General features: G+C 35.9%; 1 long non-coding RNA gene across 1 annotated transcript; it reads right to left on the bottom strand.

Annotated features, from left to right (window-relative positions):
* Positions 1 to 211: 211 nt before the first annotated feature.
* Positions 212 to 12722, bottom strand: LOC139707892 (uncharacterized). The gene is made up of 3 exons (XR_011709282.1): positions 12664 to 12722; positions 11438 to 11526; positions 212 to 258 (listed from the first exon to the last, which is right to left on the bottom strand). It is a non-coding gene; the product is annotated as an uncharacterized lncRNA (long non-coding RNA).
* Positions 12723 to 13101: the final 379 nt, after the last annotated feature.

Raw genomic sequence — 13101 nt, 5'->3', positions numbered from 1 at the left:
TGGTTAACAATGACAATGGAGCAGCCTGTCATTCAGACTTTGATTTTGTGCCCACTTGGCTCAGGTTGGAGGCAGTGCCTGAAGCCTTGACCAATCAGTCTCTTAGGTGAGAACTGTCCAATCCTCAGGCAGCCGGTGATGAGGGGAAGGACTTCCACAATCTTCTGTTCCCTTGGTGTCTGGAGCCCGCCATTTTTTTAATCTTTTTGTAGGCTTCTGTCCTGGATCTGGAGCTCAGGTGTCTCTGCTATGCAGAATCTGAAAACAAACCACAGGGAGAATGCTGAGAACCCTGAAAGCCAGGAAATGGTAAGTGTGCCTTGCTACCTTGAGACTGGGTAGGAAGGTGGCTTAAAGCTGACAGGAGTGGCAATGGTGGAAACTGGGAGTTGTGGCTAGTGACTACTCATGGTCCTCTCCAGAGTCTTGTGGCCACAGGGTCACTCTGTGGAAGCTTAGCCTTCACCTCCCTCTGACTAGTCTAGCGAGGCTTAGATTGGCAGTTGAAAACCTAGGCATTTTGTTCCATAATTGTATGGTGTTTTCAGCTACTTTCTGAAGCCCTTTTTGAGCATCCATGTGCCATGAGTCCAGCATGTCCCAGATTGTGTGGTGAAGACTGGAATAATTATCAGGAGAGAACCCCAAATCCATTTTTTGTACTCCTGAATGAGAGAGGCTGCTGATTTAGGGCTTGTTACTCACGAGGGTTTGTTTGTTTATTTATTTAATTTATTTTTTTGTGTGTGAGTGAGCGTGTGTGTATGTGTGTGTGTGTGTGTGTGTGTGTGTTGTTTTCTTTTTGGTACCAGAAATTCAACCCAGAGGCATTCATCCACTGATTCCCATCCCGACCCCTTTTTTTATATTGTTATTTAGAGACAGGGTCCCTTTGAGTTTCTTAGGGTCTCATTAATTTGATGATGCTGGCTTTTAACTCATTCTCTTCATGAGTCCTGAGATTTTTAAATGTAGGGGAAGCAGTATCTCAAATCCAGAACAAAATTCTGAAATCCAGAACTTCAGCTGAGCTCTCCATAGGTCTCAGAATAAACCCCTAGTTTTCTATCTCTCTGTTCACATATCCAAAAATAGGATTCTCTGTTCACAGTGAATAAGTATAAAATAGAATAGATATTATAATGACCATGTAATCAGGATAATGGGCCTCACTCAACAACACCTGGAGTCTATCTGAAAGATATATTAATTGGCACCATCAAGGCCTATTTCAAATGTAAAAGACCTTGAAGCCCACTTGTGGGAACACCTTCAACAAATTCCTTTTTGAAGAAAAAATGATGGTCACTGAAAGGATGAAAGTGAACCCATATGGTAGTCAGGATGCCTTTTCCAAAGCCTATTCTAAATGCATTTTGCTCCATGTTCTGCCCAAAACCATCAGGAAACTTCTAAGATGGCACACTAAAATGAGTTTTTTTTTTTTTTCTTTCTGGTATCATTCCTCATACCACATGATGGGAGTTCTATTTCTTCTTGCTTAAATAGATTTTTTTCTTCAAAATTTATGAGACAAGCATCCAGATGCAATTGGCAAACTGAGAAATTTTGGTTCATCTCAAAACTCCACTTTCAGCATTATCAATCATTATTTTCTCATGTTTTATTTCAGATGTATGCATCATTTATAATGTTTTTCTTCAAGAACTGGAGGGAATTTTTTAAAAGATTTTAATTTATCATTCTCAGATTTTCACATGAGAAGAAACCAAAATAAAATTAGGTGATATTGAAAAGAATGAATATCTCCTAAGTGAGGTTTATGTGTCCCAATTAAAGATTTTTAAAAACTGTAATGGGTCCTCAATTGAGGGTTTATTTATTTATTTGTTTGTTTATTTATTGGCATATTTTATCTTAATTTTTATTCTACACAAGTAGTATTAACTTGATAAGACTGTGGATTTGAATAACCAATTACTTTACCAAAGCAATCTTCAAAGAATCCATATTTGTGTCCACTTTTAGTATTGTTAAGAGCAACAGAAAGGTCTACCTAAATTCAACCATGGGAAAAATAACATTGGACATGAAGGTGTAAAACTGATCAATCAAAAGTTAAAATTTTGGACTGGTGGTACAATTCAATGGTAAAGCATGTATGCATAGTGTTCAGGGTACTGGGTTACAACCTTAGCAACACACACACAAAATGCAGATGTTAAGGGGGGAAATGATATTAAAAATAAAGCAAAATGTTAAAATTATGTATCATTCTTCTACCTATATACACACTTAATAAAAAGCTACTCATGTTATAAGTTTCTCTCTTTAAAGTCACAAATCAGTAGATGGATTAAGATACATTGGACAATCTAGAAAATATCTACCTTCAGTCAGCAGGAAATGCTGGAGTACACTGAGCGTTAGCTCTGTCTTGAGCAAAGTACCTTATTTGGCACCAAATCCCTAATTGCCAGAATTACCCTCAGTAAAGAGGGGCTGCACATACCAGTAACCCTGAGTACTCTTCTCTAGCTGACCCTACCATAATGCCTTTGATCAGACAAATACAGACCTCTGTCATGCCAAAAGGAACTCCTCACACCACTGCTGTGATTGTCCCTCCAGGGCCAGAGGCTGGATTGATCTACACACCCTACAAATACCTTACACATTGGCATCAGCCACTTCAGTCCTTGAGTATCCTTTGAACCCAATGGTGTATGAGGTGCAGTGTCTACTAAAGTTTGAAGGCACAATATGTGTGTCCATCCTTTCCAAAGGATTGTGACTGAAGGTGGAGCTGACACTGTCAACTAACCTATGAACTTCTATCTCTGAACTCTTTGCCCAATAATGACCTGACCAGCCTGCCTGCTGATCACTTAAGTGATCATTGCCTTTGCTTGCCTGTGCTCAGTGCAGCAAGATGAGGGACTTGTTTGTTCATTTGTCTTACCATCTAGACAAACAAAATACAAATAAAACATTGTCTTCCAGCTCAGCTTTTTGTCCACCAACTCCACCCCTGTGTGGATGAAAGTGGTTCTAGAACCTGTACTGAATAATAGTAAGGTATTAGGGACCAAATCATTCCAAGCACTGATCATCTTTCAATGTCTACCCCAAGAGCCTGGTAGGAAGGCTTACCATGGGAGACATATGGCCCTTGACTACACAGTGACAGAGGGAGTAACAGTGAAAGACTTCTAGGAAACTTTTCTTCTCATAGCAAAGTCACACTCCTCTCTGAATGAACTGTGTGCTGATGCAACATTCATGAACTCGGTCAGGCAAGTCATTGGTGAAGTGATTTGAAAAGTATTCAAATTTCATGTACTGTTCAGTCACTACAGTGCCCTCCAAGGGCAGAGGTGCATTTTTAAAAATACATTTCCTCTCATATCTAAAGTATACGAAGATTATGCCATGAGAGAAAAACTTAAGAAGATGTTTTAAAAGTAATGCAAAGAACAAAAGTCCAAAAAACGATTTTTTAAAATTTCAGAGTTATTTAAGAGCTAAAATTTAAGAGTTATTGGGATAGAAGAAGGCATAGAGGACCAAATCACAGGAATATACAATCTATTCAATGAAATAATACCAGAAATCTTTCCAAACATGAGGAATAAATTGGAAATCCAAATTCAAGAAGCCTACAGGATGCCAAACATACAAAATCACAACAGATCCACATCAAGGCACAGTATAATGAAAATCCCAACATACAGAATAAGGAGAGAATTTTAAAAGCCACGAGAAAAAGGAATAAGACTACATATAGGGGAAAACCAATTGGAATAATGGCAGATTTTTCAACCCAGACCCTGAAAGCTAGAAGATCCTGGAACAACATATATCAAGCTCTGTAAGATAATTGGTGCCAATCAAGAATCTTGTATCCAGCAAAATTAAGCTTTAGATTTGAAAATGAAATAGAAACCTTCCATGATAAACAAAAGTTAAAAGTATTTATAACTAGACAACTGGTGCTACAAAACATCCTTGGCAAAATATTTCATGAAGAGGAAATGAAAAACAGCAATGAAAATCAACAGAGGGAGGTATGCAGTAAAGGAAAAAACTAATCAAAGAGGAAAACCAAGTCAAGTTAAATAACAGAAATAAACAAATATGGCTGGAAATACAAACCATGTCTCAATAGTAACCCTAAATGTTAATGGCTTATACTCAACAACAACAAAAAGATATGGGTTGCAGATTGGATAAAATAAAAGACCCAACAATATGCTGCCTGAAGGTAACTCATCTGATATGAAAAGACATATACAAACTGAAAGTAATAGGTTTGGAAAAATCATACCACTCACATGGACTGTGTAAGGAAGCAGGGGTTTCTATACTCATATCAAATAAAGTAGACTTCAAGTCAAAATTAATCAAAATGGATAAAGATTGACATTACATACTGCTCAAGGAATCCTACACCAATAAACCATAGCAATCATAAATATATTTGCCCCAAACCTTGGTGCAGCTATGATCATCAAACAAACTCTTTTCAAGTTCAAGAGTCAAATTGACCACAACACAATAATCTTGGTTGACTTTATCAGACCTCTCTCATCACTAGATAGATCTTCCAAACATAAGTTGAATAAAGAAACTATAGAACTCAATAACACAATCAATAACTTAGACTTATCTGACATATATAGAATATTTCAACCTGCACCAAGTGCATACACTTTCCTCTCAGCAGCACATGGATCCTTCTCTAAAATAGACCATATAATGTGCCACAAAGCAACTCTTAGCAAATACAAAAAGTTAGAGATACTACCATGCATTTTATTGGATCATAATGGAATGAAATTGGAAATCAACAACAAAATAAAAAACAAAATTTTCTCCATCACTTGGAGCCTAAACAATATGCTACTTAATGAACAATGGGTTCCAGAAGACATCACGGAGGAGATTAAAAAATTCTTATAAGTAAATGAGAACATAGACACAACATATCAAAATCTCTGGGACACTATGAAAGCAATGCTAAAAGGAAAATTCATTGCATGGACTTTATTTCTTAAAAAAAAAGTCAAAAAATATATGACCTCACCCTACATCTCAAAGACCTAGGAAAAGAAGAACAAATCAGTAGCAAAAGCAGAAGAAGACAAGAAATAATTAAAATTAGAGCTGGAATCAATGAAATAAAAAAAAAAGAACAATATAAAAATTGACAAAACAAAAAGTTGGTTCTTTGAAAAAATAAATAAAATTGATAGACCCTTAGCCACGCTAATGAAGAGAAGAGAGAGCTCAAATTACCAGCATACATGATGAAAAAGGTAATATCACAACTGACACTACAGAAATACAGAGGATCATTAGAAATTATTTTGAAATCTTAAACTCCAATAAAATCGAAGGCATTGAAGGCATTGACAGATTTCTTAAGTCATATGATCTTCCCAGATTGAGTCAGGAAGATATAAACAATTTAAACAGACCAATATCAAGTGAGAAAACAAAAGACGCCATCAGAGGCTTACCAACCACGAAAAGCCCAGGACCGGATGTTTACACAGGTGAGTTCTACAAGTCCTTTAAAGAAGAACTAATACCAACACTCTTCAATTTATTTCAGGATATAGTAAAATAGGCAGTCATTCCAAACTCATTTTATGACGCCAATATCACCCTGATCTCCAAACCAGGCAAAGACACATCAAAAAAGAAAACTTTAGACCAATATGTCTAATGAACATAGATGCAAATTTCTCAATAAAATTCTGGCAAATCTAATACAAAAAATTTGTGCACCATGATCAAGTGGGATTCATCCCAGGGATGCAAGTTTGGTTCAACATACAGAAATCAAAAACTATAACTCACCACATCAATAGACTTAAAGGTAAAAATCATATGGTCACCACAATAGACACAGAAAAAGCATTTGACAAAATACAACATCCAGTTAAGTTCAAAACACTAGAAAAACTAGGGATAACAGGAACATATCTCAACGTTTTAAAGGCTATCTATGCTAATCCTCAGGCCAACATCATTCTAAACAGACAAAAATTGAATGCATTCCCTCTAAAATCTGGAACAAGACAGGAATGCCCTCTCTCACCACTTCTATTCAACATAGTTCTTGAAACATTGGCCAGAGCAATTAGACAGATGAAAGAAATTAAAGGAATACACATAGGAAAAGAAGAACTTAAATTAGCACTATTTGCTGACAATATGATTCTATACCTAGAAGACCCCCAAAAACTCCACCAGAAAATTTCTAGAACTAGTAATTGAATTCATCAAAGTAGCAGTATATAAAATCAAAACCCATAAATCAAAGGCATTTCTGTATATCAGTGACAAATCCTCTGAGAAGGAAATGAGGAAAACTACCCCATTCACAATAACCTAAAAAATAAGATAATTGGGAATCAACTTAACAAAAGAGGTGAAAGATCTGTATAATAAAAACTACAGAAGCCTAAAGAGAGAAATCAAAGAAGACCTTAGAAGATGGAAAGATCTACCTTGTTCTTGGTTAGGCAGAATTAATATTATCAAAATGACTATACTACCAAAAGCACTATACATGTTTAATGCATTTCTCATCAAAATTCCAATGGCATTCCTCATAGAAATAGAAAAAGCAATCATGAAATTCATATGGAAAAATAGGAGACTCAGAATAGCTAAAGCAATCCTTAGCAGGATAAGTGAAGCAGGTGGCCTCACTATACCAGACCTTAAACTATACTACAGAGCAATAGTATCAAAAACAGCATGCTATTCACACCAAATCAGTCTTGTAGACCAATGATAGAGAATAGAGGACACAGAGAGTAACCCCCCAACTTACAATTATCTTATATTTTAAAAAGGTGCCAAAAACATGCACTGGAGAAAAGAGAGCATCTTCAAAAAATGGTACTAGGAAAACTGGAAACCCATATGCAACAATATGAAATTGAACCCTTATCTTTTACCTGCACAAGACTAAACTCAAAATGGATCAAGAACCTAGGAATGCAACCTGAAACTCTGTGCCTAATAGAATAAAAAAGTAGGCCCTAATCTTCATCATGTGGGATTAGGCCCAACTTCCTTAATAAGACTCCTATAGCACAAAAATTAAAAGCAAGAATCAATATATAGGATAGAATCAAACCAAAAAGTTTCTTGAAGCAAAAGAAACAATCTGTGAGGTGAACAGAGAGCTTACATCCTGGGAGCAAATTTTTACCCCTCACACATCAGATGGAGCACTAATCTCTAGGATATATAAAGAACTCAAAAAGCTAAGCACAAAAAAACAAAACAAAACAAAACAGAAACTCAAAAAACCCAATCAACACATGGGCCAAGGACTTGAAAAAAACACTTCTCAGAAGAGGATATACAATCAATCAAGAAATATATTTTAAAAATGCTCATCATCTATAGCAATTAGAGAAATGCAAATCAAAACTACTTTAAGTTTGGGCTGGGGATGTGGCTCAAGTGGTAGCACGCTCGCCTGGCATGCGTGCGGCCTGGGTTCAATTCTCAGCACCACAAACAAACAAAGATGTTGTGTCCACTGAAATATATATATAAATTCTCTCTCTCTCTCTCTCTCTCTCTCAAAAAAAAAAAAAAAAAAAAAACTGCTCTAAGTTATTATCTCACTCCAGTCAGAATGACAGCTATTATGAAGACAAACAACAAAAATGTTGGCGAGGATGTGGAGAAAAATCTACACTCATACATTCCTGGTTGGACTGCAAATTTTTGCAGCCAATATGGAAAGCAGTATGGAGATTCTTTGGAAATCTGGGAATGGAACCACCATTTGACTCAGGTATCCCTTCTCCTTGGACTATACCCAAAGGAATTAAAAACAGCATACAACAGGGACACAGCCACATCAATGTTTATAGCAGCACAATTCACAATAGCTAAACAGTGGAGCCAACCTAGATGCCCTTCAGTGGATGAATGGATTTAAAAATGTGGCACATATACACAATATAATTTTATTCAGCAATAAGAGAGAATAAAATCATGGCATTTGCAGGTAAATGAATGGCACTGGAGAAGATAATGCTAAGTGAAATTAGCCAATCCACAAAAAAATGCCAAATGTTTTCTCTGATACAAGGAGGCTGACTCATAGTGGGATAGGGAGGGGATGGGATGATTAGATGAATTCTAGATAGGAAAGAGGAGTGGGAGGTAAAGGGAGGGGCAGGGGATTAGAAAGGATGGTGGAATGTGATGGGCATCATTATTCAAAGTACATGTATGAAGACTTGAATTGGGGGTCAACATACTTTATATGCAACCTGAGATATGAAAAAATTGTGGTATATATGTGGGATAAGAATTGTAATGCAAAAACCCCAGAAAGTAATTGTGTTAAGGCATGAATTAGTGTGAACATACTTAATATACAAAGGTATGAAAAATTGTGCTCTATATGTGTAATAAGAATTGGAATATATTCCACTGTTGTATATATGTAAATATATAAAATCAATAAAAAATTCATATGCCATTCTCACTACAGAGCCCTTCCAAGGGCAGCAGTTGCATTTTTTAAAAAAATTTCCTCTCATATATGAAGTATTAGAAGATTGTGCCATGAGAGAAAAACTTAAAAAGTTTTAAAAGTAATGCAAAGAACAATGCTGCAACACTATTTTTTAAAAGATGGATACTTGATTTAAAATTATTGAACCTGTATTTTATATCTCCTTATTAAAATTTTGAGAACAAGATACAATCATTCTGTGTCACATTACTAGGCAAACTGTTGAAGTACTGTTTTAAACCTCCCTGTATATAAAATTATCATGAAGGATGTAAAACCCATAATTTCCTTTTTTGCTGTATGCATGTAATGAAATTGTAGATAGAAGTGTATTGCATTAAAAATGAACAAAAACTAGACACTTTTACTATACAAGACTGCTGATGAAGAAATGTGTTTGTGTGTGTGTGCATGTGTGTGAGTGTGTGTGTGAAAGAAGATATCACAGGGACAAATGAGTTGTGGCTTTGAATTACATGATGTGTGCCACATGACCTTAATGCAAATTTGCCAAATTTGATACTGTAAAAAAATTGATAACTGTTCTAATATCTGAGTAGTAAGTTTTTAAAAAGTTTTTAAAAACATGTCATCATGGACTAATTTTGGTTGTTACAGTCATCAATGTCAACCCAAAAAATTCAGAGGTAAAAATTATGTGTGATCGAAACACCAGTTGACAGACAAACTTAGAGCTTTATTCTATTCAGAGAAGGCAGATGCATTGGAAATCTTTATTTTTTTTAATACTGGAGATAATTGTATACCTATCAAAGTTTTTACAAATATGATATTTTTTAATTTACATTCTGGACAACAGTGGTCAGAAGAATCATCAGTCGGCACCTTCATGGTGACCTCTCCATCACCTTGTCTCACTTGAACTGTTTTAATTTTATGCTCTGCAGTAGTCAATTATTTGTATTCAGCTAGTTCTCCTTTAATGTGCCACTGCTCTGTCTTTGTGTTACACATTCTGTTGTTTTGATTTATTTACAATACATGCTGTGCCATTATGATTTTAACTTTGTTGTGTTGGTTGAATAACTTGTAATACTTAAATGCTTGAGGTCACAGTGAAAAACCATACCAGTATTTCTTTCAGCTCCATTTCAAATATAATTAACCTGAATATTTTGGATGTTTATCAAAGATCTTTTATGAGGAAAGTAAATTTATGAAATAATAGATGTGTAACATATATGAGTAATGTTGGCTTTGAACAAATTTTGAAAACTTAGTTGACAAAATATTGGATCACCTGAAAAGAAGCATGAATTTTGAAATCTGAATGCCTTGGTTCTCAGTATTATCATTCTTTTTTCATATATATATATATATATATATATATATATATATATATATATATATATAAATTATCAATGGACCTTTATTTATTTATATGAGGTGCTGAGAATCAAACCCAGTGCCTCACATATGCGAGGTGAGTGCTCTACCATTGAGCTACAACACAACACCATCATTATTTTTTTTAAAAAATATATATTTTTAGTTGTAAATGGACTCAATGCCTTTATATATTTTGTTTATTACATGTGGTGCTTAGGATCAAACCCATGGCCTCACATGTGTGAGGTAAGTACTCTACTAATTAGCCACAACCCCAGTCCCTGTATTATCATTCTTTATTGAATTTATTTCTTATTAAAGTATATAGTTTTTAAGACATTTTTTACAGTATTATGTAACTTTTAGCATGGTTAGATTAGAGTGATGCTCATATGTTACCATAGAGCAGACATTTATATTTTGTCTAGACTTTATTATATCAGTAGTTTTCATGCAATATATATATATATATATATATATATATATATATATATATATATATATATATACAGCAAGCAACCTATTTCCAATGAGAAACATGTCAGTTAATGTATTTAAAGCCATCATTACAAGTTTGTAATGTATGTTTTCCAACTTGTTTTATATGTATGTGATATATTACAAAAAATATTGTTCTTAATTGAAAAAAGGATATAAAATGTAAAACCACAATTTTTCATAAATGAATATTGCCAATTGTTTCCCAGCCCTTTCTTATATTGGGTGTTTTGACTTGAGATTCAGTTAGCTAATGAATGGATAAATTAATTAAACACTTATGAAATTTAGTTGGGATTTAACTTAGCTTGTAATTTAATTATTTGTTTCTTTATTGCATCCATTCACCCACATCAATAATTTAGTGAATGTTATAATACCAATCTAAAAAACAACCAAAAAAGCAAACTGAGGGGAATGGGAGGAGAGGAGTGATGGTGATGGAAGTTACCAGGTAAAATCTTTGTAATTAATCAAGATCTGCCTCAGGAACATATTACTCTTTTAGTGTGTGTGTTTTTAAAATTTGTTTTAATTAGTTAAACATGACAGTACAATGATCTTGACATATCACATTTTTGAATAAGATGGGGTATAATTTCTCATTTTTCTGAGTGTACAGGTTGCAGAATCATATTGGTCATGCAGTCATGTATATACATACAGCAATACTAATGTCTATTTTATTCTGCTGACCTTCCTTTCCCTCCTTCCCCTCCCCTCCCCTCCCATCAGTTCTCTCTACCCAATCTAATGTGACACACTTCTTTTTTTCCCTCACATCATCATACATGTATTCTGTATAACGATGAGGGTCTCCTTCCATCTTCTGTGCAATTCCACTTCTCCCTCACTTTCCCTCCCACCTCTCTTCCCAAGTGTGTTTTATTTTACAGAATGAATTTAAAAAGCAACTGTTACCAAGTAAATATAATTTAATATAAAAATTTAACATGAAGTACTAATATTAAAATTATTAAACAAAGAACATATAAGTCTGCAAATTCCATACAATATAGACAGTTATGTCTTTGGAAACGAGAAACAAGCTCCTGCTCCGAGTCTTACAGGTTAATTTCAGCTGCTGTGCACTGCAGGTATCATCTCTCCTGTGTCCCAGGGCCAAAATCTCTGCTCTCCCAGGTGTCTTATGGGGTCTATAAAACAGAACAAGGTAAAAAGGTCACTTGGGATGAGTTGCTGGCCACAGAGAGTGGCCAGGACCACAATTGTCCTCAGGAAATGCAAGATGAACTTGGGCCCTGATCTCTCCTGGGGTCTGGGCAGGGAGCACTGAGGCTGGTATGCTGCCCTCAGCTGAGGGTGTTGTCTGTGGGAAGAGTGTCTATGAATGTCCTCAGGAGGAAATTCTCATGGATATTCACCTTCAGAACCTTCTGAGGCTGCTTCCCTAGAGAGTGAACATGAGGCAATGGAAGAGTTCTCTAAGACATTTGGGTGTAAGGGCTGAGTATCATACATCTGGGACCCTGAAGAGCAGCATCTGTGATGACACAGAGTGGAGCAAGGACCCTGGCTCCTCCAGCCCTACTCTCTGTAGTGCCATTCCTCAGAGAGCTTCCTGCACTGATTTTAACCAAATTGCACCTTCCCTTGCATGGCCATGGTCACATGCAACTATGGAACCTTCAGTGCTCTAATTGATTCTTATGGATTGCAAAAAAGTGCAACAAAGAAACTTAAGAAAGCAAAGGAGAATATGTGGACTGATTTGACCTCTGCTCTCCTTCCCATTCTTTCCAGACTCACATTTCCTCTTCCTAAACTGCTTTATCGCATTTGTTGCATTGAGCCCACATATTAAAACAGGAGAGTGCCCCTGGAAACAATTCATGTTAGGGTACCTACATTCCAATTGTGTAATCTTGACCTAGGAAAGGAAGGATACATTCATGCATGCTCAGAGCCAGCAAAGGCAGGAGAACCCAGCTATTCAGTGGTCAGTAAAACAGAACCAGATTGTTTGTGTCTCATGTATCAGGCAACAACTCAGTATTTCTGATGCTCCCTACAACTCAAACTCAGTGTATGGGTATGCAGTATTACTCAGCATGATTCAGTGGTATTGCCTGTGGTAAAAAAAGTAGAGAAAGACTAAGAATGTTAGTGCAGAGAGATTTAACAGACATTGAAGGTCCAAGGACCTCAAAGATCTGGATGAGGAAAGCACCTTTAGAAAAGTCATAAAATGTGGGAAAGATGAAACATGGAAAATCTACAGAGTCTTTACATAAGAAAGAATAATTAAGAGAAACCAATAGAAAATCAATTACTTGCAGATTTCTTGTCCTTTTTTCCTCCTCCTCATCCTCTGAATCACTTTTTATGTTTTCTCTGTGGACCATGGCCGTGATGGTGATGATGTGGCCTTAGAAAAAGGAAAGGCAGAGTTAAAGTCAAGGTGAGAACTTAAGTTGCTCCTGCTCCTGGTGTTCTATAACCCACAGTCAAAGCTCTCCATTCTTTCTCTTGTCTGCATTCCTGTCTCCTGGCCTCCATCACCTCACCTCTGCAATGAGAAATAGATCTAGCATCCCAAGAGCTCTTTTCCAGTTCACATTCTGCCATTGTACTTGGTAGGGATTCTGTGTCATCCTTTTACTCCAAGAGGCAGCCAGAGTCTCCCTGATTTTCTGGACTTAGGCCTCTTAAATACAAGCAAATTCAGATTTTCCTCCTAGTCCCAGGGCTTGGGAATTAGATGAAGACTG

This window comes from Marmota flaviventris, chromosome 12 (assembly GCF_047511675.1).
Source record: "Marmota flaviventris isolate mMarFla1 chromosome 12, mMarFla1.hap1, whole genome shotgun sequence".
Lineage (NCBI taxonomy): Eukaryota > Metazoa > Chordata > Mammalia > Rodentia > Sciuridae > Marmota > Marmota flaviventris.
The sequence above is the reverse complement of the archived record's forward strand: the minus strand, read 5'-3'. Positions and strand labels throughout refer to the sequence as shown.